The following is a 20,717-nucleotide window of genomic DNA, read 5'->3' as shown; positions in this document are numbered from 1 at the left end:
CGCGGGCCCAGTGGCCGTCCTTTCGGCCCGCGAGCCCCTCGACCTGCACCTGGCCGCCCCCACCGGCGCCTAGCCCCGGCGCCGCCATCTGTGTGCCGGTGTGTCCCTCCACAGCTCCCTCCGACAAAAGCCCCGCCCCACCACCACCCCGCCCCTCTGGCGTGTCACCGCGGTTGGGTGCTGGAGCGGGATCGAGGGCAGGGGCCGCTTCCCCGGGCCTGCCGGCCACCAGGGGCGGGGTCCTGAGCTCGGCGGGGGGTGTGGGGGCAAGGGTGGCCTTGCCGGGGCTGAGGGGCCGTGGCGACTCAATGGTGGCTCCCGGTGGCTTCGGGCCGGCTGCTGTCAGGCAGGAGGGCCGGCCCGGGCTGCGGCCGGGCTGCGCCTAGCTCCGCGTGGGCGGGCAGGACCGATGCCCAAGGGACCACGGGCGCCGGGGCCTGAAGCCTCCGGGGCCACGTCCCTGTGAGCGACGTGCGGGATCTTGGGCGGGGCGCCAAGCGCCGAAGGGTTTGCTGGGTCACGGCCACCCTGGGCTGGGAGGTGGTCGCCAAACCCTCCGCCGCCGCCCGATACCCGAGACCTCCGTTCCCCCTGCCTGGGCGGGCGAGGGGGCCCTGCCGGGGCGGGCCGGCCGCCAGGCTGGCGTTAAGGCGCCAGCGCCAGCGAAACTGGGCCTCAAGAGGCAGCCGTCGGCCCCCGCCCCCGTCTACGGCCATACCACCCTGAACGCGCCCGATCTCGTCTGATCTCGGAAGCTAAGCAGGGTCGGGCCTGGTTAGTACTTGGATGGGAGACCGCCTGGGAATACCGGGTGCTGTAGGCTTTTTGCCTCCCGCTCCGCCCGCCTTCTCCTTTACTCGCCCGCGGCGGGGGGGCCGCCGGCTCCGCCCCCGCCGAGCCCCGCTGCAGGCAGTAGTCAAGGTGGTTTACCTGCCCGAGCAGGAAGTTTGGGCGATGGCAGAAGTGGGAAGAAACTCTTGAGCGCAGGTTCTTGGGATCCACGGAGCAGCGCATGCACATGCGATGGGTGCCTACACAGCTGGCTTGCTTGTCTGTGGGGAAAGGCGAGATGGGTCAGGGCCTGGGTTCCTGAGGGGCTGAGAATCAAGGCAGGGATAGAAGAAAGGGGACAGGCCCACATCTCCTGAACCCACGCCGGCGCCCACTCACCTTTGTGGAAAATACGATTGAAAAGTGCCCGCAAGAATCTCTTCAGATGCCTCCAGAGTTGAGGGAAGAAGGGGAGGGGGGAGGCCGGGAGCAGGGTGAGCCCTGAAATCCAACCCTTGTCCTGTCACACCCCAGCAGCCCTCCCACCTCAGCCCCTTCAAGACCCCAGGGCTCCCCCAACCGCGCTGCACAGATCCTGCCCTGACCATAGTCACCATGTTGATCCCCACGTTGAGCAAGATGAAGCTGACCGGGATCAGAAGAATTGAGTATCCTTGCTCCTGGCATTTCCTGGGGATGGGGCCAGTGAACGGCTCGGCTCGGTAGTAGTTTCGCTCACCCATGGCCGTTGGTCCCAGGACTGCCTGGGCCCTCTGCCCTCCAGTTTTAACTGGGAGCCAGACTGGGTCATAATGGGGCAGGTGGTGAGGTCACAGTGAGGGAGGGGGATGAAAAGGAGGGCCCAGAGTGGCATTCCCTGGTAACCAGGGTCAGGTAAGCTGAGCCTGGACAGTCAAACAGGGCCTGGTGGCCGGCATACATCCCCTCGAGCGGTCATTCATTCGCTCACCGCCCGCTGACTCACTTGTTCAAATGACACATTGCGTCTCTTGGCCCCTCTTGAGACTAGGAAGACCTCGGCCTCAGAGGCCTGCTGAAGGCCTGGCTGGAGTCCAGAGCCTCAGCCTTCTTCATGCCCTTCACTGGGCCTGGAGCTGGACCTGCCCAGATGTGGAATCTCCCAGTTTGGAAGCAACGTCTTGTATGAGGCTCTCTGTGGACAGGGACAGCTGAGACACAGAGGAGGTGCCCAGAGACCAGGGGTTTGGAGTCTGCAGCTGCAGATGTACTTAGTGCATGGTATAGGACCAGGAGGGGCCTGCTGGCAGAACTGTGGCCACTAAACCAAAGGGACCCTCAGGCCAAGAAGGGGACACTGGCTTCTTATTGCAGGAAGCCAAGCGCAGGGACCCAGGCTGGCAGAAGGAGTGGCGCTTCCAAGCCACAGACCACCAATGTTTCCTGGACTCTGGCGCTCTTTATTCCTCTCTCCATGCCCTGCCGCCCCCTGCCCCTGCCCCCATTTGCTGCTGGTAAGTTCATTTTCCCAGTCTGGCTCCCGTGCAGAGAGGGCCTGGAGGCCGAGGTGGAAGGTAGCAGCGAGTTGGCCCGCGCTTGGCCCTCCTGCGGTTGCCGCTTCAGCACCAGACTGTGATACACCTGGTAGTTGGCATTGCCTCCCGGGTTCCGGCTGAGTGGCATGAAGGTGGGCGGGGGTGGAGGGTGCTCGGTAGCCTGGACGTCGGGCAGGAGGTGAGAGGGGCGGAGGAGCAGCGCTGAGCTGGGAGCCGGGGCCCGCTGGTCCGAGGCCTCGGCCAGTACCGTGAGGGAGGCGGAGGTGGCCACAGGGCGCCGCAAGGGCAGGATCTCAGCCCATTCGGCCAGCGGGTGCCGCACCTCGTGGGGATCGCGGGAGTAATCCAAGTGTCCCGTGGAGGGATGCAGGCTGCGGTTGGACTCGCTGTGAGCACAGCTGGGGAGGCTACGTCTGTGGGCCGGTGGGGTGTCGCGCTACCAGGCTTCGGGCCGGTAGACCCGAGGCACCAGAGCGGATGGAGGCTCAGAGCCCTCCAGACCCAGACTCCGCCATGGGCCCAGTTGCCGTCATTTCGGCCCGCGAGCCCCTCGACCTGCACCTGGCCGCCCCCACCGGCGCCCAGCCCCGGCGCCGCCACCTGTGTGCCGGTGTGTCCCTCCACAGCTCCCTCCGACAAAAGCCCCCCCACACCCCGCCCCTGTGGCGTGTCACCGGGGCCGGGTGCGGGAGCGGGATCGAGGGCAGGGGCCGCTTCCCCGGGCCTGCCGGCCACCAGGGGCGGGGTCCTGAGCTCGGCGGGGGGTGTGGGGGCAAGGGTGGCCTTGCCGGGGCTGAGGGGCCGTGGCGACTCAATGGTGGCTCCCGGTGGCTTCGGGCCGGCTGCTGTCAGGCAGGAGGGCCGGCCCGGGCTGCGGCCGGGCTGCGCCTAGCTCCGCGTGGGCGGGCAGGACCGATGCCCAAGGGACCACGGGCCCCGGGGCCTGAAGCCTCCGGGGCCACGTCCCTGTGAGCGACGTGCGGGATCTTGGGCGGGGCGCCAAGCGCCGAAGGGTTTGCTGGGTCACGGCCACCCTGGGCTGGGAGGTGGTCGCCAAACCCTCCGCCGCCGCCCGATACCCGAGACCTCCGTTCCCCCTGCCTGGGCGGGCGAGGGGGCCCTGCCGGGGCGGGCCGGCCGCCAGGCTGGCGTTAAGGCGCCAGCGCCAGCGAAACTGGGCCTCAAGAGGCAGCCGTCGGCCCCCGCCCCCGTCTACGGCCATACCACCCTGAACGCGCCCGATCTCGTCTGATCTCGGAAGCTAAGCAGGGTCGGGCCTGGTTAGTACTTGGATGGGAGACCGCCTGGGAATACCGGGTGCTGTAGGCTTTTTGCCTCCCGCTCCGCCCGCCTTCTCCTTTACTCGCCCGCGGCGCGGGGGCCGCCGGCTCCGCCCCCGCCGAGCCCCGCTGCAGGCAGTAGTCAAGGTGGTTTACCTGCCCGAGCAGGAAGCTTGGGCGATGGCAGAAGTGGGAAGAAACTCTTGAGCGCAGGTTCTTGGGATCCACGGAGCAGCGCATGCACATGCGATGGGTGCCTACACAGCTGGCTTGCTTGTCTGTGGGGAAAGGCGAGATGGGTCAGGGCCTGGGTTCCTGAGGGGCTGAGAATCAAGGCAGGGATAGAAGAAAGGGGACAGGCCCACATCTCCTGAACCCACGCCGGCGCCCACTCACCTTTGTGGAAAATACGATTGAAAAGTGCCCGCAAGAATCTCTTCAGATGCCTCCAGAGTTGAGGGAAGAAGGGGAGGGGGGAGGCCGGGAGCAGGGTGAGCCCTGAAATCCAACCCTTGTCCTGTCACACCCCAGCAGCCCTCCCACCTCAGCCCCTTCAAGACCCCAGGGCTCCCCAAACCGCGCTGCACAGATCCTGCCCTGACCATAGTCACCATGTTGATCCCCACGTTGAGCAAGATGAAGCTGACCGGGATCAGAAGAATTGAGTATCCTTGCTCCTGGCATTTCCTGGGGATGGGGCCAGTGAACGGCTCGGCTCGGTAGTAGTTTCGCTCACCCATGGCCGTTGGTCCCAGGACTGCCTGGGCCCTCTGCCCTCCAGTTTTAACTGGGAGCCAGACTGGGTCATAATGGGGCAGGTGGTGAGGTCACAGTGAGGGAGGGGGATGAAAAGGAGGGCCCAGAGTGGCATTCCCTGGTAACCAGGGTCAGGTAAGCTGAGCCTGGACAGTCAAACAGGGCCTGGTGGCCGGCATACATCCCCTCGAGCGGTCATTCATTCGCTCACCGCCCGCTGACTCACTTGTTCAAATGACACATTGCGTCTCTTGGCCCCTCTTGAGACTAGGAAGACCTCGGCCTCAGAGGCCTGCTGAAGGCCTGGCTGGAGTCCAGAGCCTCAGCCTTCTTCATGCCCTTCACTGGGCCTGGAGCTGGACCTGCCCAGATGTGGAATCTCCCAGTTTGGAAGCAACGTCTTGTATGAGGCTCTCTGTGGACAGGGACAGCTGAGACACAGAGGAGGTGCCCAGAGACCAGGGGTTTGGAGTCTGCAGCTGCAGATGTACTTAGTGCATGGTATAGGACCAGGAGGGGCCTGCTGGCAGAACTGTGGCCACTAAACCAAAGGGACCCTCAGGCCAAGAAGGGGACACTGGCTTCTTATTGCAGGAAGCCAAGCGCAGGGACCCAGGCTGGCAGAAGGAGTGGCGCTTCCAAGCCACAGACCACCAATGTTTCCTGGACTCTGGCGCTCTTTATTCCTGTCTCCATGCCCTGCCGCCCCCTGCCCCTGCCCCCATTTGCTGCTGGTAAGTTCATTTTCCCAGTCTGGCTCCCGTGCAGAGAGGGCCTGGAGGCCGAGGTGGAAGGTAGCAGCGAGTTGGCCCGCGCTTGGCCCTCCTGCGGTTGCCGCTTCAGCACCAGACTGTCATACACCTGGTAGTTGGCATTGCCTCCCGGGTTCCGGCTGAGTGGCATGAAGGTGGGCGGGGGTGGAGGGTGCTCGGTAGCCTGGACGTCGGGCAGGAGGTGAGAGGGGCGGAGGAGCAGCGCTGAGCTGGGAGCCGGGGCCCGCTGGTCCGAGGCCTCGGCCAGTACCGTGAGGGAGGCGGAGGTGGCCACAGGGCGCCGCAAGGGCAGGATCTCAGCCCATTCGGTCAGCGGGTGCCGCACCTCGTGGGGATCGCGGGAGTAATCCAAGTGTCCCGTGGAGGGATGCAGGCTGCGGTTGGACTCGCTGTGAGCACAGCTGGGGAGGCTACGTCTGTGGGCCGGTGGGGTGTCGCGCTACCAGGCTTCGGGCCGGTAGACCCGAGGCACCAGAGCGGATGGAGGCTCAGAGCCCTCCAGACCCAGACTCCGCCATGGGCCCAGTTGCCGTCATTTCGGCCCGCGAGCCCCTCGACCTGCACCTGGCCGCCCCCACCGGCGCCCAGCCCCGGCGCCGCCACCTGTGTGCCGGTGTGTCCCTCCACAGCTCCCTCCGACAAAAGCCCCCCCACACCCCGCCCCTGTGGCGTGTCACCGGGGCCGGGTGCGGGAGCGGGATCGAGGGCAGGGGCCGCTTCCCCGGGCCTGCCGGCCACCAGGGGCGGGGTCCTGAGCTCGGCGGGGGGTGTGGGGGCAAGGGTGGCCTTGCCGGGGCTGAGGGGCCGTGGCGACTCAATGGTGGCTCCCGGTGGCTTCGGGCCGGCTGCTGTCGGGCAGGAGGGCCGGCCCGGGCTGCGGCCGGGCTGCGCCTAGCGCCGCGTGGGCGGGCAGGGCCGATGCCCAAGGGACCGCGGGCCCCGGGCCCTGAAGCCTCCGGGGCCACGTCCCTGTGAGCGACGTGCGGGATCTTGGGCGGGGCGCCAAGCGCCGAAGGGTTTGCTGGGTCACGGCCGCCCTGGGCTGGGAGGTGGTCGCCAAACCCTCCGCCGCCGCCCGATACCCGAGACCTCCGTTCCCCCTGCCTGGGCGGGCGAGGGGGCCCTGTCGGGGCGGGCCGGCTGCCAGGCTGGCGTTAAGGCGCCAGCGCCAGCGAAACTGGGCCTCAAGAGGCAGCCGTCGGCCCCCGCCCCCGTCTACGGCCATACCACCCTGAACGCGCCCGATCTCGTCTGATCTCGGAAGCTAAGCAGGGTCGGGCCTGGTTAGTACTTGGATGGGAGACCGCCTGGGAATACCGGGTGCTGTAGGCTTTTTGCCTCCCGCTCCGCCCGCCTTCTCCTTTACTCGCCCGCGGCGGGGGCCGCCGGCTCCGCCCCCGCCGGGCCCCGCTGCAGGCCCCACCTCCTCAGGCCCCTCCCACCACGGCGCGCGCCGGCGGGGGCGCTCCCCGCCGGCCCGGCCGGCCAGGCGGCCAGAAGGCGGCCCTGGAAGGCAGCCGCACCCCAGACGCTCCCGGGGTGGCTGGCCCGGACCCAGACTCCGCCGCGGGCCCAGTGGCCGTCCTTTCGGCCCGCGAGCCCCTCGACCTGCACCTGGCCGCCCCCACCGGCGCCCAGCCCCGGCGCCGCCACCTGTGTGCCTGTGTGTCCCTCCACAGCTCCCTCCGACAAAAGCCCCGCCCCACCACCACCCCGCCCCTCTGGCGTGTCACCGCGGTTGGGTGCGGGAGCGGGATCGAGGGCAGGGGCCGCTTCCCCGGGCCTGCCGGCCACCAGGGGCGGGGTCCTGAGCTCGGCGGGGGGTGTGGGGGCAAGGGTGGCCTTGCCGGGGCAGAGGGGCCGTGGCGACTCAATGGTGGCTCCCGGTGGCTTCGGGCCGGCTGCTGTCGGGCAGGAGGGCCGGCTCGGGCTGCGGCCGGGCTGCGCCTAGCGCCGCGTGGGCGGGCAGGACCGATGCCCAAGGGACCGCGGGCCCCGGGCCCTGAAGCCTCCGGGGCCACGTCCCTGTGAGCGACGTGCGGGATCTTGGGCGGGGCGCCAAGCGCCGAAGGGTTTGCTGGGTCACGGCCGCCCTGGGCTGGGAGGTGGTCGCCAAACCCTCCGCCGCCGCCCGATACCCGAGACCTCCGTTCCCCCTGCCTGGGCGGGCGAGGGGGCCCTGCCGGGGCGGGCCGGCCGCCAGGCTGGCGTTAAGGCGCCAGCGCCAGCGAAACTGGGCCTCAAGAGGCAGCCGTCGGCCCCCGCCCCCGTCTACGGCCATACCACCCTGAACGCGCCCGATCTCGTCTGATCTCGGAAGCTAAGCAGGGTCGGGCCTGGTTAGTACTTGGATGGGAGACCGCCTGGGAATACCGGGTGCTGTAGGCTTTTTGCCTCCCGCTCCGCCCGCCTTCTCCTTTACTCGCCCGCGGCGCGGGGGCCGCCGGCTCCGCCCCCGCCGAGCCCCGCTGCAGGCAGTAGTCAAGGTGGTTTACCTGCCCGAGCAGGAAGCTTGGGCGATGGCAGAAGTGGGAAGAAACTCTTGAGCGCAGGTTCTTGGGATCCACGGAGCAGCGCATGCACATGCGATGGGTGCCTACACAGCTGGCTTGCTTGTCTGTGGGGAAAGGCGAGATGGGTCAGGGCCTGGGTTCCTGAGGGGCTGAGAATCAAGGCAGGGATAGAAGAAAGGGGACAGGCCCACATCTCCTGAACCCACGCCGGCGCCCACTCACCTTTGTGGAAAATACGATTGAAAAGTGCCCGCAAGAATCTCTTCAGATGCCTCCAGAGTTGAGGGAAGAAGGGGAGGGGGGAGGCCGGGAGCAGGGTGAGCCCTGAAATCCAACCCTTGTCCTGTCACACCCCAGCAGCCCTCCCACCTCAGCCCCTTCAAGACCCCAGGGCTCCCCCAACCGCGCTGCACAGATCCTGCCCTGACCATAGTCACCATGTTGATCCCCACGTTGAGCAAGATGAAGCTGACCGGGATCAGAAGAATTGAGTATCCTTGCTCCTGGCATTTCCTGGGGATGGGGCCAGTGAACGGCTCGGCTCGGTAGTAGTTTCGCTCACCCATGGCCGTTGGTCCCAGGACTGCCTGGGCCCTCTGCCCTCCAGTTTTAACTGGGAGCCAGACTGGGTCATAATGGGGCAGGTGGTGAGGTCACAGTGAGGGAGGGGGATGAAAAGGAGGGCCCAGAGTGGCATTCCCTGGTAACCAGGGTCAGGTAAGCTGAGCCTGGACAGTCAAACAGGGCCCGGTGGCCGGCATACATCCCCTCGAGCGGTCACTCATTCGCTCACCGCCCGCTGACTCACTTGTTCAAATGACACATTGCGTCTCTTGGCCCCTCTTGAGACTAGGAAGACCTTGGCCTCAGAGGCCTGCTGAAGGCCTGGCTGGAGTCCAGAGCCTCAGCCTTCTTCATGCCCTTCACTGGGCCTGGAGCTGGACCTGCCCAGATGTGGAACCTCCCAGTTTGGAAGCAACGTCTTGTATGAGGCTCTCTGTGGACAGGGACAGCTGAGACACAGAGGAGGTGCCCAGAGACCAGGGGTTTGGAGTCTGCAGCTGCAGATGTACTTAGTGCATGGTATAGGACCAGGAGGGGCCTGCTGGCAGAACTGTGGCCACTAAACCAAAGGGACCCTCAGGCCAAGAAGGGGACACTGGCTTCTTATTGCAGGAAGCCAAGCGCAGGGACCCAGGCTGGCAGAAGGAGTGGCGCTTCCAAGCCACAGACCACCAATGTTTCCTGGACTCTGGAGCTCTTTATTCCTCTCTCCATGCCCTGCCGCCCCCTGCCCCTGCCCCCATTTGCTGCTGGTAAGTTCATTTTCCCAGTCTGGCTCCCATGCAGAGAGGGCCTGGAGGCCGAGGTGGAAGGTAGCAGCGAGTTGGCCCGCGCTTGGCCCTCCTGCGGTTGCCGCTTCAGCACCAGACTGTCATACACCTGGTAGTTGGCATTGCCTCCCGGGTTCCGGCTGAGTGGCATGAAGGTGGGCGGGGGTGGAGGGTGCTCGGTAGCCTGGACGTCGGGCAGGAGGTGAGAGGGGCGGAGGAGCAGCGCTGAGCTGGGAGCCGGGGCCCGCTGGTCCGAGGCCTCGGCCAGTACCGTGAGGGAGGCGGAGGTGGCCACAGGGCGCCGCAAGGGCAGGATCTCAGCCCATTCGGCCAGCGGGTGCCGCACCTCGTGGGGATCGCGGGAGTAATCCAAGTGTCCCGTGGAGGGATGCAGGCTGCGGTTGGACTCGCTGTGAGCACAGCTGGGGAGGCTACGTCTGTGGGCCGGTGGGGTGTCGCGCTACCAGGCGTCGGGCCGGTAGACCCGAGGCACCAGAGCGGATGGAGGCTCAGAGCCCTCCAGACCCAGACTCCGCCATGGGCCCAGTTGCTGTCCTTTTGGCCCGCGAGCCCCTCGACCTGCACCTGGCCGCCCCCACCGGCGCCCAGCCCCGGCGCCGCCACCTGTGTGCCTGTGTGTCCCTCCACAGCTCCCTCCGACAAAAGCCCCGCCCCACCACCACCCCGCCCCTCTGGCGTGTCACCGCGGTTGGGTGCGGGAGCGGGATCGAGGGCAGGGGCCGCTTCCCCGGGCCTGCCGGCCACCAGGGGCGGGGTCCTGAGCTCGGCGGGGGGTGTGGGGGCAAGGGTGGCCTTGCCGGGGCTGAGGGGCCGTGGCGACTCAATGGTGGCTCCCGGTGGCTTCGGGCCGGCTGCTGTCGGGCAGGAGGGCCGGCCCGGGCTGCGGCCGGGCTGCGCCTAGCGCCGCGTGGGCGGGCAGGGCCGATGCCCAAGGGACCGCGGGCCCCGGGCCCTGAAGCCTCCGGGGCCACGTCCCTGTGAGCGACGTGCGGGATCTTGGGCGGGGCGCCAAGCGCCGAAGGGTTTGCTGGGTCACGGCCGCCCTGGGCTGGGAGGTGGTCGCCAAACCCTCCGCCGCCGCCCGATACCCGAGACCTCCGTTCCCCCTGCCTGGGCGGGCGAGGGGGCCCTGTCGGGGCGGGCCGGCCGCCAGGCTGGCGTTAAGGCGCCAGCGCCAGCGAAACTGGGCCTCAAGAGGCAGCCGTCGGCCCCCGCCCCCGTCTACGGCCATACCACCCTGAACGCGCCCGATCTCGTCTGATCTCGGAAGCTAAGCAGGGTCGGGCCTGGTTAGTACTTGGATGGGAGACCGCCTGGGAATACCGGGTGCTGTAGGCTTTTTGCCTCCCGCTCCGCCCGCCTTCTCCTTTACTCGCCCGCGGCGGGGGCCGCCGGCTCCGCCCCCGCCGGGCCCCGCTGCAGGCCCCACCTCCTCAGGCCCCTCCCACCACGGCGCGCGCCGGCGGGGGCGCTCCCCGCCGGCCCGGCCGGCCAGGCGGCCAGAAGGCGGCCCTGGAAGGCAGCCGCACCCCAGACGCTCCCGGGGTGGCTGGCCCGGACCCAGACTCCGCCGCGGGCCCAGTGGCCGTCCTTTCGGCCCGCGAGCCCCTCGACCTGCACCTGGCCGCCCCCACCGGCGCCCAGCCCCGGCGCCGCCACCTGTGTGCCTGTGTGTCCCTCCACAGCTCCCTCCGACAAAAGCCCCGCCCCACCACCACCCCGCCCCTCTGGCGTGTCACCGCGGTTGGGTGCGGGAGCGGGATCGAGGGCAGGGGCCGCTTCCCCGGGCCTGCCGGCCACCAGGGGCGGGGTCCTGAGCTCGGCGGGGGGTGTGGGGGCAAGGGTGGCCTTGCCGGGGCAGAGGGGCCGTGGCGACTCAATGGTGGCTCCCGGTGGCTTCGGGCCGGCTGCTGTCGGGCAGGAGGGCCGGCCCGGGCTGCGGCCGGGCTGCGCCTAGCGCCGCGTGGGCGGGCAGGACCGATGCCCAAGGGACCGCGGGCCCCGGGCCCTGAAGCCTCCGGGGCCACGTCCCTGTGAGCGACGTGCGGGATCTTGGGCGGGGCGCCAAGCGCCGAAGGGTTTGCTGGGTCACGGCCGCCCTGGGCTGGGAGGTGGTCGCCAAACCCTCCGCCGCCGCCCGATACCCGAGACCTCCGTTCCCCCTGCCTGGGCGGGCGAGGGGGCCCTGCCGGGGCGGGCCGGCCGCCAGGCTGGCGTTAAGGCGCCAGCGCCAGCGAAACTGGGCCTCAAGAGGCCGCCCGCGGCCCCCCGCCCCCGTCTACGGCCATACCACCCTCAACGCGCCCGATCTCGTCTGATCTCGGAAGCTAAGCAGGGTCGGGCCTGGTTAGTACTTGGATGGGAGACCGCCTGGGAATACCGGGTGCTGTAGGCTTTTTGCCTCCCGCTCCGCCCGCCTTCTCCTTTACTCGCCCGCGGCGGGGGGGCCGCCGGCTCCGCCCCCGCCGAGCCCCGCTGCAGGCAGTAGTCAAGGTGGTTTACCTGCCCGAGCAGGAAGCTTGGGCGATGGCAGAAGTGGGAAGAAACTCTTGAGCGCAGGTTCTTGGGATCCACGGAGCAGCGCATGCACATGCGATGGGTGCCTACACAGCTGGCTTGCTTGTCTGTGGGGAAAGGCGAGATGGGTCAGGGCCTGGGTTCCTGAGGGGCTGAGAATCAAGGCAGGGATAGAAGAAAGGGGACAGGCCCACATCTCCTGAACCCACGCCGGCGCCCACTCACCTTTGTGGAAAATACGATTGAAAAGTGCCCGCAAGAATCTCTTCAGATGCCTCCAGAGTTGAGGGAAGAAGGGGAGGGGGGAGGCCGGGAGCAGGGTGAGCCCTGAAATCCAACCCTTGTCCTGTCACACCCCAGCAGCCCTCCCACCTCAGCCCCTTCAAGACCCCAGGGCTCCCCCAACCGCGCTGCACAGATCCTGCCCTGACCATAGTCACCATGTTGATCCCCACGTTGAGCAAGATGAAGCTGACCGGGATCAGAAGAATTGAGTATCCTTGCTCCTGGCATTTCCTGGGGATGGGGCCAGTGAACGGCTCGGCTCGGTAGTAGTTTCGCTCACCCATGGCCGTTGGTCCCAGGACTGCCTGGGCCCTCTGCCCTCCAGTTTTAACTGGGAGCCAGACTGGGTCATAATGGGGCAGGTGGTGAGGTCACAGTGAGGGAGGGGGATGAAAAGGAGGGCCCAGAGTGGCATTCCCTGGTAACCAGGGTCAGGTAAGCTGAGCCTGGACAGTCAAACAGGGCCCGGTGGCCGGCATACATCCCCTCGAGCGGTCACTCATTCGCTCACCGCCCGCTGACTCACTTGTTCAAATGACACATTGCGTCTCTTGGCCCCTCTTGAGACTAGGAAGACCTTGGCCTCAGAGGCCTGCTGAAGGCCTGGCTGGAGTCCAGAGCCTCAGCCTTCTTCATGCCCTTCACTGGGCCTGGAGCTGGACCTGCCCAGATGTGGAACCTCCCAGTTTGGAAGCAACGTCTTGTATGAGGCTCTCTGTGGACAGGGACAGCTGAGACACAGAGGAGGTGCCCAGAGACCAGGGGTTTGGAGTCTGCAGCTGCAGATGTACTTAGTGCATGGTATAGGACCAGGAGGGGCCTGCTGGCAGAACTGTGGCCACTAAACCAAAGGGACCCTCAGGCCAAGAAGGGGACACTGGCTTCTTATTGCAGGAAGCCAAGCGCAGGGACCCAGGCTGGCAGAAGGAGTGGCGCTTCCAAGCCACAGACCACCAATGTTTCCTGGACTCTGGAGCTCTTTATTCCTCTCTCCATGCCCTGCCGCCCCCTGCCCCTGCCCCCATTTGCTGCTGGTAAGTTCATTTTCCCAGTCTGGCTCCCATGCAGAGAGGGCCTGGAGGCCGAGGTGGAAGGTAGCAGCGAGTTGGCCCGCGCTTGGCCCTCCTGCGGTTGCCGCTTCAGCACCAGACTGTCATACACCTGGTAGTTGGCATTGCCTCCCGGGTTCCGGCTGAGTGGCATGAAGGTGGGCGGGGGTGGAGGGTGCTCGGTAGCCTGGACGTCGGGCAGGAGGTGAGAGGGGCGGAGGAGCAGCGCTGAGCTGGGAGCCGGGGCCCGCTGGTCCGAGGCCTCGGCCAGTACCGTGAGGGAGGCGGAGGTGGCCACAGGGCGCCGCAAGGGCAGGATCTCAGCCCATTCGGCCAGCGGGTGCCGCACCTCGTGGGAATCGCGGGAGTAATCCAAGTGTCCCGTGGAGGGATGCAGGCTGCGGTTGGACTCGCTGTGAGCACAGCTGGGGAGGCTACGTCTGTGGGCCGGTGGGGTGTCGCGCTACCAGGCGTCGGGCCGGTAGACCCGAGGCACCAGAGCGGATGGAGGCTCAGAGCCCTCCAGACCCAGACTCCGCCATGGGCCCAGTTGCTGTCCTTTTGGACCGCGAGCCCCTCGACCTGCACCTGGCCGCCCCCACCGGCGCCCAGCCCCGGCGCCGCCACCTGTGTGCCTGTGTGTCCCTCCACAGCTCCCTCCGACAAAAGCCCCGCCCCACCACCACCCCGCCCCTCTGGCGTGTCACCGCGGTTGGGTGCGGGAGCGGGATCGAGGGCAGGGGCCGCTTCCCCGGGCCTGCCGGCCACCAGGGGCGGGGTCCTGAGCTCGGCGGGGGGTGTGGGGGCAAGGGTGGCCTTGCCGGGGCTGAGGGGCCGTGGCGACTCAATGGTGGCTCCCGGTGGCTTCGGGCCGGCTGCTGTCGGGCAGGAGGGCCGGCCCGGGCTGCGGCCGGGCTGCGCCTAGCTCCGCGTGGGCGGGCAGGACCGATGCCCAAGGGACCACGGGCCCCGGGGCCTGAAGCCTCCGGGGCCACGTCCCTGTGAGCGACGTGCGGGATCTTGGGCGGGGCGCCAAGCGCCGAAGGGTTTGCTGGGTCACGGCCGCCCTGGGCTGGGAGGTGGTCGCCAAACCCTCCGCCGCCGCCCGATACCCGAGACCTCCGTTCCCCCTGCCTGGGCGGGCGAGGGGGCCCTGTCGGGGCGGGCCGGCCGCCAGGCTGGCGTTAAGGCGCCAGCGCCAGCGAAACTGGGCCTCAAGAGGCAGCCGTCGGCCCCCGCCCCCGTCTACGGCCATACCACCCTGAACGCGCCCGATCTCGTCTGATCTCGGAAGCTAAGCAGGGTCGGGCCTGGTTAGTACTTGGATGGGAGACCGCCTGGGAATACCGGGTGCTGTAGGCTTTTTGCCTCCCGCTCCGCCCGCCTTCTCCTTTACTCGCCCGCGGCGGGGGCCGCCGGCTCCGCCCCCGCCGGGCCCCGCTGCAGGCCCCACCTCCTCAGGCCCCTCCCACCACGGCGCGCGCCGGCGGGGGCGCTCCCCGCCGGCCCGGCCGGCCAGGCGGCCAGAAGGCGGCCCTGGAAGGCAGCCGCACCCCAGACGCTCCCGGGGTGGCTGGCCCGGACCCAGACTCCGCCGCGGGCCCAGTGGCCGTCCTTTCGGCCCGCGAGCCCCTCGACCTGCACCTGGCCGCCCCCACCGGCGCCCAGCCCTGGCGCCGCCACCTGTGTGCCTGTGTGTCCCTCCACAGCTCCCTCCGACAAAAGCCCCGCCCCACCACCACCCCGCCCCTCTGGCGTGTCACCGCGGTTGGGTGCGGGAGCGGGATCGAGGGCAGGGGCCGCTTCCCCGGGCCTGCCGGCCACCAGGGGCGGGGTCCTGAGCTCGGCGGGGGGTGTGGGGGCAAGGGTGGCCTTGCCGGGGCAGAGGGGCCGTGGCGACTCAATGGTGGCTCCCGGTGGCTTCGGGCCGGCTGCTGTCGGGCAGGAGGGCCGGCCCGGGCTGCGGCCGGGCTGCGCCTAGCTCCGCGTGGGCGGGCAGGACCGATGCCCAAGGGACCGCGGGCCCCGGGCCCTGAAGCCTCCGGGGCCACGTCCCTGTGAGCGACGTGCGGGATCTTGGGCGGGGCGCCAAGCGCCGAAGGGTTTGCTGGGTCACGGCCGCCCTGGGCTGGGAGGTGGTCGCCAAACCCTCCGCCGCCGCCCGATACCCGAGACCTCCGTTCCCCCTGCCTGGGCGGGCGAGGGGGCCCTGCCGGGGCGGGCCGGCCGCCAGGCTGGCGTTAAGGCGCCAGCGCCAGCGAAACTGGGCCTCAAGAGGCCGCCCGCGGCCCCCCGCCCCCGTCTACGGCCATACCACCCTGAACGCGCCCGATCTCGTCTGATCTCGGAAGCTAAGCAGGGTCGGGCCTGGTTAGTACTTGGATGGGAGACCGCCTGGGAATACCGGGTGCTGTAGGCTTTTTGCCTCCCGCTCCGCCCGCCTTCTCCTTTACTCGCCCGCGGCGGGGGCCGCCGGCTCCGCCCCCGCCGGGCCCCGCTGCAGGACCCACCTCCTCAGGCCCCTCCCACCACGGCGCGCGCCGGCGGGGGCGCTCCCCGCCGGCCCGGCCGGCCAGGCGGCCAGAAGGCGGCCCTGGAAGGCAGCCGCACCCCAGACGCTCCCGGGGTGGCTGGCCCAGACCCAGACTCCGCCGCGGGCCCAGTGGCCGTCCTTTCGGCCCGCGAGCCCCTCGACCTGCACCTGGCCGCCCCCACCGGCGCCTAGCCCCGGCGCCGCCATCTGTGTGCCGGTGTGTCCCTCCACAGCTCCCTCCGACAAAAGCCCCGCCCCACCACCACCCCGCCCCTCTGGCGTGTCACCGCGGTTGGGTGCTGGAGCGGGATCGAGGGCAGGGGCCGCTTCCCCGGGCCTGCCGGCCACCAGGGGCGGGGTCCTGAGCTCGGCGGGGGCTGTGGGGGCAAGGGTGGCCTTGCCGGGGCTGAGGGGCCGTGGCGACTCAATGGTGGCTCCCGGTGGCTTCGGGCCGGCTGCTGTCGGGCAGGAGGGCCGGCCCGGGCTGCGGCCGGGCTGCGCCTAGCTCCGCGTGGGCGGGCAGGACCGATGCCCAAGGGACCACGGGCCCCGGGGCCTGAAGCCTCCGGGGCCACGTCCCTGTGAGCGACGTGCGGGATCTTGGGCGGGGCGCCAAGCGCCGAAGGGTTTGCTGGGTCACGGCCGCCCTGGGCTGGGAGGTGGTCGCCAAACCCTCCGCCGCCGCCCGATACCCGAGACCTCCGTTCCCCCTGCCTGGGCGGGCGAGGGGGCCCTGCCGGGGTGGGCCGGCCGCCAGGCTGGCGTTAAGGCGCCAGCGCCAGCGAAACTGGGCCTCAAGAGGCAGCCGTCGGCCCCCGCCCCCGTCTACGGCCATACCACCCTGAACGCGCCCGATCTCGTCTGATCTCGGAAGCTAAGCAGGGTCGGGCCTGGTTAGTACTTGGATGGGAGACCGCCTGGGAATACCGGGTGCTGTAGGCTTTTTGCCTCCCGCTCCGCCCGCCTTCTCCTTTACTCGCCCGCGGCGGGGGCCGCCGGCTCCGCCCCCGCCGGGCCCCGCTGCAGGACCCACCTCCTCAGGCCCCTCCCACCACGGCGCGCGCCGGCGGGGGCGCTCCCCGCCGGCCCGGCCGGCCAGGCGGCCAGAAGGCGGCCCTGGAAGGCAGCCGCACCCCAGACGCTCCCGGGGTGGCTGGCCCAGACCCAGACTCCGCCGCGGGCCCAGTGGCCGTCCTTTCGGCCCGCGAGCCCCTCGACCTGCACCTGGCCGCCCCCACCGGCGCCTAGCCCCGGCGCCGCCATCTGTGTGCCGGTGTGTCCCTCCACAGCTCCCTCCGACAAAAGCCCCGCCCCACCACCACCCCGCCCCTCTGGCGTGTCACCGCGGTTGGGTGCTGGAGGGGGATCGAGGGCAGGGGCCGCTTCCCCGGGCCTGCCGGCCACCAGGGGCGGGGTCCTGAGCTCGGCGGGGGGTGTGGGGGCAAGGGTGGCCTTGCCGGGGCTGAGGGGCCGTGGCGACTCAATGGTGGCTCCCGGTGGCTTCGGGCCGGCTGCTGTCAGTCAGGAGGGCCGGCCCGGGCTGCGGCCGGGCTGCGCCTAGCTCCGCGTGGGCGGGCAGGACCGATGCCCAAGGGACCACGGGTGCCGGGGCCTGAAGCCTCCGGGGCCACGTCCCTGTGAGCGACGTGCGGGATCTTGGGCGGGGCGCCAAGCGCCGAAGGGTTTGCTGGGTCACGGCCGCCCTGGGCTGGGAGGTGGTCGCCAAACCCTCCGCCGCCGCCCGATACCCGAGACCTCCGTTCCCCCTGCCTGGGCGGGCGAGGGGGCCCTGCCGGGGCGGGCCGGCCGCCAGGCTGGCGTTAAGGCGCCAGCGCCAGCGAAACTGGGCCTCAAGAGGCAGCCGTCGGCCCCCGCCCCCGTCTACGGCCATACCACCCTGAACGCGCCCGATCTCGTCTGATCTCGGAAGCTAAGCAGGGTCGGGCCTGGTTAGTACTTGGATGGGAGACCGCCTGGGAATACCGGGTGCTGTAGGCTTTTTGCCTCCCCCTCCGCCCGCCTTCTCCTTTACTCGCCCGCGGCGGGGGGGCCGCCGGCTCCGCCCCCGCCGAGCCCCGCTGCAGGCAGTAGTCAAGGTGGTTTACCTGCCCGAGCAGGAAGCTTGGGCGACGGCAGAAGTGGGAAGAAACTCTTGAGCACAGGTTCTTGGGATCCACGGAGCAGCGCATGCACATGCCATGGGTGCCTACACAGCTGGCTTGCTTGTCTGTGGGGAAAGGCGAGATGGGTCAGGGCCTGGGTTCCTGAGGGGCTGAGAATCAAGGCAGGGATAGAAGAAAGGGGACAGGCCCACATCCCCTGAACCCACGCCGGCGCCCACTCACCTTTGTGGAAAATACGATTGAAAAGTGCCCGCAAGAATCTCTTCAGATGCCTCCAGAGTTGAGGGAAGAAGGGGAGGGGGGAGGCCGGGAGCAGGGTGAGCCCTGAAATCCAACCCTTGTCCTGTCACACCCCAGCAGCCCTCCCACCTCAGCCCCTTCAAGACCCCAGGGCTCCCCCAACCGCGCTGCACAGATCCTGCCCTGACCATAGTCACCATGTTGATCCCCACGTTGAGCAAGATGAAGCTGACCGGGATCAGAAGAATTGAGTATCCTTGCTCCTGGCATTTCCTGGGGATGGGGCCAGTGAACGGCTCGGCTCGGTAGTAGTTTCGCTCACCCATGGCCGTTGGTCCCAGGACTGCCTGGGCCCTCTGCCCTCCAGTTTTAACTGGGAGCCAGACTGGGTCATAATGGGGCAGGTGGTGAGGTCACAGTGAGGGAGGGGGATGAAAAGGAGGGCCCAGAGTGGCATTCCCTGGTAACCAGGGTCAGGTAAGCTGAGCCTGGACAGTCAAACAGGGCCCGGTGGCCGGCATACATCCCCTCGAGCGGTCACTCATTCGCTCACTGCCCGCTGACTCACTTGTTCAAATGACACATTGCGTCTCTTGGCCCCTCTTGAGACTAGGAAGACCTTGGCCTCAGAGGCCTGCTGAAGGCCTGGCTGGAGTCCAGAGCCTCAGCCTTCTTCATGCCCTTCACTGGGCCTGGAGCTGGACCTGCCCAGATGTGGAACCTCCCAGTTTGGAAGCAACGTCTTGTATGAGGCTCTCTGTGGACAGGGACAGCTGAGACACAGAGGAGGTGCCCAGAGACCAGGGGTTTGGAGTCTGCAGCTGCAGATGTACTTAGTGCATGGTATAGGACCAGGAGGGGCCTGCTGGCAGAACTGTGGCCACTAAACCAAAGGGACCCTCAGGCCAAGAAGGGGACACTGGCTTCTTATTGCAGGAAGCCAAGCGCAGGGACCCAGGCTGGCAGAAGGAGTGGCGCTTCCAAGCCACAGACCACCAATGTTTCCTGGACTCTGGAGCTCTTTATTCCTCTCTCCATGCCCTGCCGCCCCCTGCCCCTGCCCCCATTTGCTGCTGGTAAGTTCATTTTCCCAGTCTGGCTCCCGTGCAGAGAGGGCCTGGAGGCCGAGGTGGAAGGTAGCAGCGAGTTGGCCCGCGCTTGGCCCTCCTGCGGTTGCCGCTTCAGCACCAGACTGTCATACACACCTGGTAGTTGGCATTGCCTCCCGGGTTCCGGCTGAGTGGCATGAAGGTGGGCGGGGGTGGAGGGTGCTCGGTAGCCTGGACGTCGGGCAGGAGGTGAGAGGGGCGGAGGAGCAGCGCTGAGCTGGGAGCCGGGGCCCGCTGGTCCGAGGCCTCGGCCAGTACCGTGAGGGAGGCGGAGGTGGCCACAGGGCGCCGCAAGGGCAGGATCTCAGCCCATTCGGCCAGCGGGTGCCGCACCTCGTGGGGATCGCGGGAGTAATCCAAGTGTCCCGTGGAGGGATGCAGGCTGCGGTTGGACTCGCTGTGAGCACAGCTGGGGAGGCTACGTCTGTGGGCCGGTGGGGTGTCGCGCTACCAGGCGTCGGGCCGGTAGACCCGAGGCACCAGAGCGGATGGAGGCTCAGAGCCCTCCAGACCCAGACTCCGCCATGGGCCCAGTTGCTGTCCTTTTGGCCCGCGAGCCCCTCGACCTGCACCTGGCCGCCCCCACCGGCGCCCAGCCCCGGCGCCGCCACCTGTGTGCCTGTGTGTCCCTCCACAGCTCCCTCCGACAAAAGCCCCGCCCCACCACCACCCCGCCCCTCTGGCGTGTCACCGCGGTTGGGTGCGGGAGCGGGATCGAGGGCAGGGGCCGCTTCCCCGGGCCTGCCGGCCACCAGGGGCGGGGTCCTGAGCTCGGCGGGGGGTGTGGGGGCAAGGGTGGCCTTGCCGGGGCAGAGGGGCCGTGGCGACTCAATGGTGGCTCCCGGTGGCTTCGGGCCGGCTGCTGTCGGGCAGGAGGGCCGGCCCGGGCTGCGGCCGGGCTGCGCCTAGCGCCGCGTGGGCGGGCAGGACCGATGCCCAAGGGACCGCGGGCCCCGGGCCCTGAAGCCTCCGGGGCCACGTCCCTGTGAGCGACGTGCGGGATCTTGGGCGGGGCGCCAAGCGCCGAAGGGTTTGCTGGGTCACGGCCGCCCTGGGCTGGGAGGTGGTCGCCAAACCCTCCGCCGCCGCCCGATACCCGAGACCTCCGTTCCCCCTGCCTGGGCGGGCGAGGGGGCCCTGCCGGGGCGGGCCGGCCGCCAGGCTGGCGTTAAGGCGCCAGCGCCAGCGAAACTGGGCCTCAAGAGGCCGCCCGCGGCCCCCCGCCCCCGTCTACGGCCATACCACCCTGAACGCGCCCGATCTCGTCTGATCTCGGAAGCTAAGCAGGGTCGGGCCTGGTTAGTACTTGGATGGGAGACCGCCTGGGAATACCGGGTGCTGTAGGCTTTTTGCCTCCCGCTCCGCCCGCCTTCTCCTTTACTCGCCCGCGGCGGGGGCCGCCGGCTCCGCCCCCGCCGGGCCCCGCTGCAGGACCCACCTCCTCAGGCCCCTCCCACCACGGCGCGCGCCGGCGGGGGCGCTCCCCGCCGGCCCGGCCGGCCAGGCGGCCAGAAGGCGGCCCTGGAAGGCAGCCGCACCCCAGACGCTCCCGGGGTGGCTGGCCCAGACCCAGACTCCGCCGCGGGCCCAGTGGCCGTCCTTTCGGCCCGCGAGCCCCTCGACCTGCACCTGGCCGCCCCCACCGGCGCCTAGCCCCGGCGCCGCCATCTGTGTGCCGGTGTGTCCCTCCACAGCTCCCTCCGACAAAAGCCCCGCCCCACCACCACCCCGCCCCTCTGGCGTGTCACCGCGGTTGGGTGCTGGAGCGGGATCGAGGGCAGGGGCCGCTTCCCCGGGCCTGCCGGCCACCAGGGGCGGGGTCCTGAGCTCGGCGGGGGGTGTGGGGGCAAGGGTGGCCTTGCCGGGGCTGAGGGGCCG

General features: G+C 69.2%; 11 non-coding genes across 11 annotated transcripts; all 11 read left to right on the top strand.

Annotated features, from left to right (window-relative positions):
* The first annotated feature begins 704 nt into the window (after positions 1-704).
* On the top strand, positions 705-823 carry LOC137213936 (5S ribosomal RNA). Its single transcript, XR_010938555.1, has one exon. It is a non-coding gene; the product is annotated as a 5S ribosomal RNA (ribosomal RNA).
* A 2,693-nt stretch (positions 824-3,516) lies between these two features.
* Positions 3,517-3,635, top strand: LOC137213935 (5S ribosomal RNA). Its single transcript, XR_010938554.1, has one exon. It is a non-coding gene; the product is annotated as a 5S ribosomal RNA (ribosomal RNA).
* Positions 3,636-6,328: 2,693 nt separating this feature from the next.
* On the top strand, positions 6,329-6,447 carry LOC137213934 (5S ribosomal RNA). The gene has a single exon (XR_010938553.1). It is a non-coding gene; the product is annotated as a 5S ribosomal RNA (ribosomal RNA).
* Positions 6,448-7,384: 937 nt separating this feature from the next.
* On the top strand, positions 7,385-7,503 carry LOC137213933 (5S ribosomal RNA). The gene has a single exon (XR_010938552.1). It is a non-coding gene; the product is annotated as a 5S ribosomal RNA (ribosomal RNA).
* Positions 7,504-10,202: 2,699 nt separating this feature from the next.
* LOC137213931 (5S ribosomal RNA) lies at positions 10,203-10,321 on the top strand. The gene has a single exon (XR_010938550.1). It is a non-coding gene; the product is annotated as a 5S ribosomal RNA (ribosomal RNA).
* Positions 10,322-11,259: 938 nt separating this feature from the next.
* On the top strand, positions 11,260-11,378 carry LOC137213579 (5S ribosomal RNA). The gene has a single exon (XR_010938215.1). It is a non-coding gene; the product is annotated as a 5S ribosomal RNA (ribosomal RNA).
* A 2,699-nt stretch (positions 11,379-14,077) lies between these two features.
* Positions 14,078-14,196, top strand: LOC137213930 (5S ribosomal RNA). The gene has a single exon (XR_010938549.1). It is a non-coding gene; the product is annotated as a 5S ribosomal RNA (ribosomal RNA).
* Positions 14,197-15,134: 938 nt separating this feature from the next.
* LOC137213929 (5S ribosomal RNA) lies at positions 15,135-15,253 on the top strand. The gene has a single exon (XR_010938548.1). It is a non-coding gene; the product is annotated as a 5S ribosomal RNA (ribosomal RNA).
* Positions 15,254-16,190: 937 nt separating this feature from the next.
* Positions 16,191-16,309, top strand: LOC137213928 (5S ribosomal RNA). Its single transcript, XR_010938547.1, has one exon. It is a non-coding gene; the product is annotated as a 5S ribosomal RNA (ribosomal RNA).
* Positions 16,310-17,246: 937 nt separating this feature from the next.
* On the top strand, positions 17,247-17,365 carry LOC137213927 (5S ribosomal RNA). Its single transcript, XR_010938546.1, has one exon. It is a non-coding gene; the product is annotated as a 5S ribosomal RNA (ribosomal RNA).
* A 2,702-nt stretch (positions 17,366-20,067) lies between these two features.
* On the top strand, positions 20,068-20,186 carry LOC137213925 (5S ribosomal RNA). Its single transcript, XR_010938544.1, has one exon. It is a non-coding gene; the product is annotated as a 5S ribosomal RNA (ribosomal RNA).
* Positions 20,187-20,717: the final 531 nt, after the last annotated feature.

Source organism: Pseudorca crassidens, chromosome 19 (assembly GCF_039906515.1).
Source record: "Pseudorca crassidens isolate mPseCra1 chromosome 19, mPseCra1.hap1, whole genome shotgun sequence".
NCBI classification, from domain to species: domain Eukaryota; kingdom Metazoa; phylum Chordata; class Mammalia; order Artiodactyla; family Delphinidae; genus Pseudorca; species Pseudorca crassidens.
Note: the sequence above shows the minus strand (reverse complement) of the source record. Positions and strands in the feature narration are given on the sequence as shown.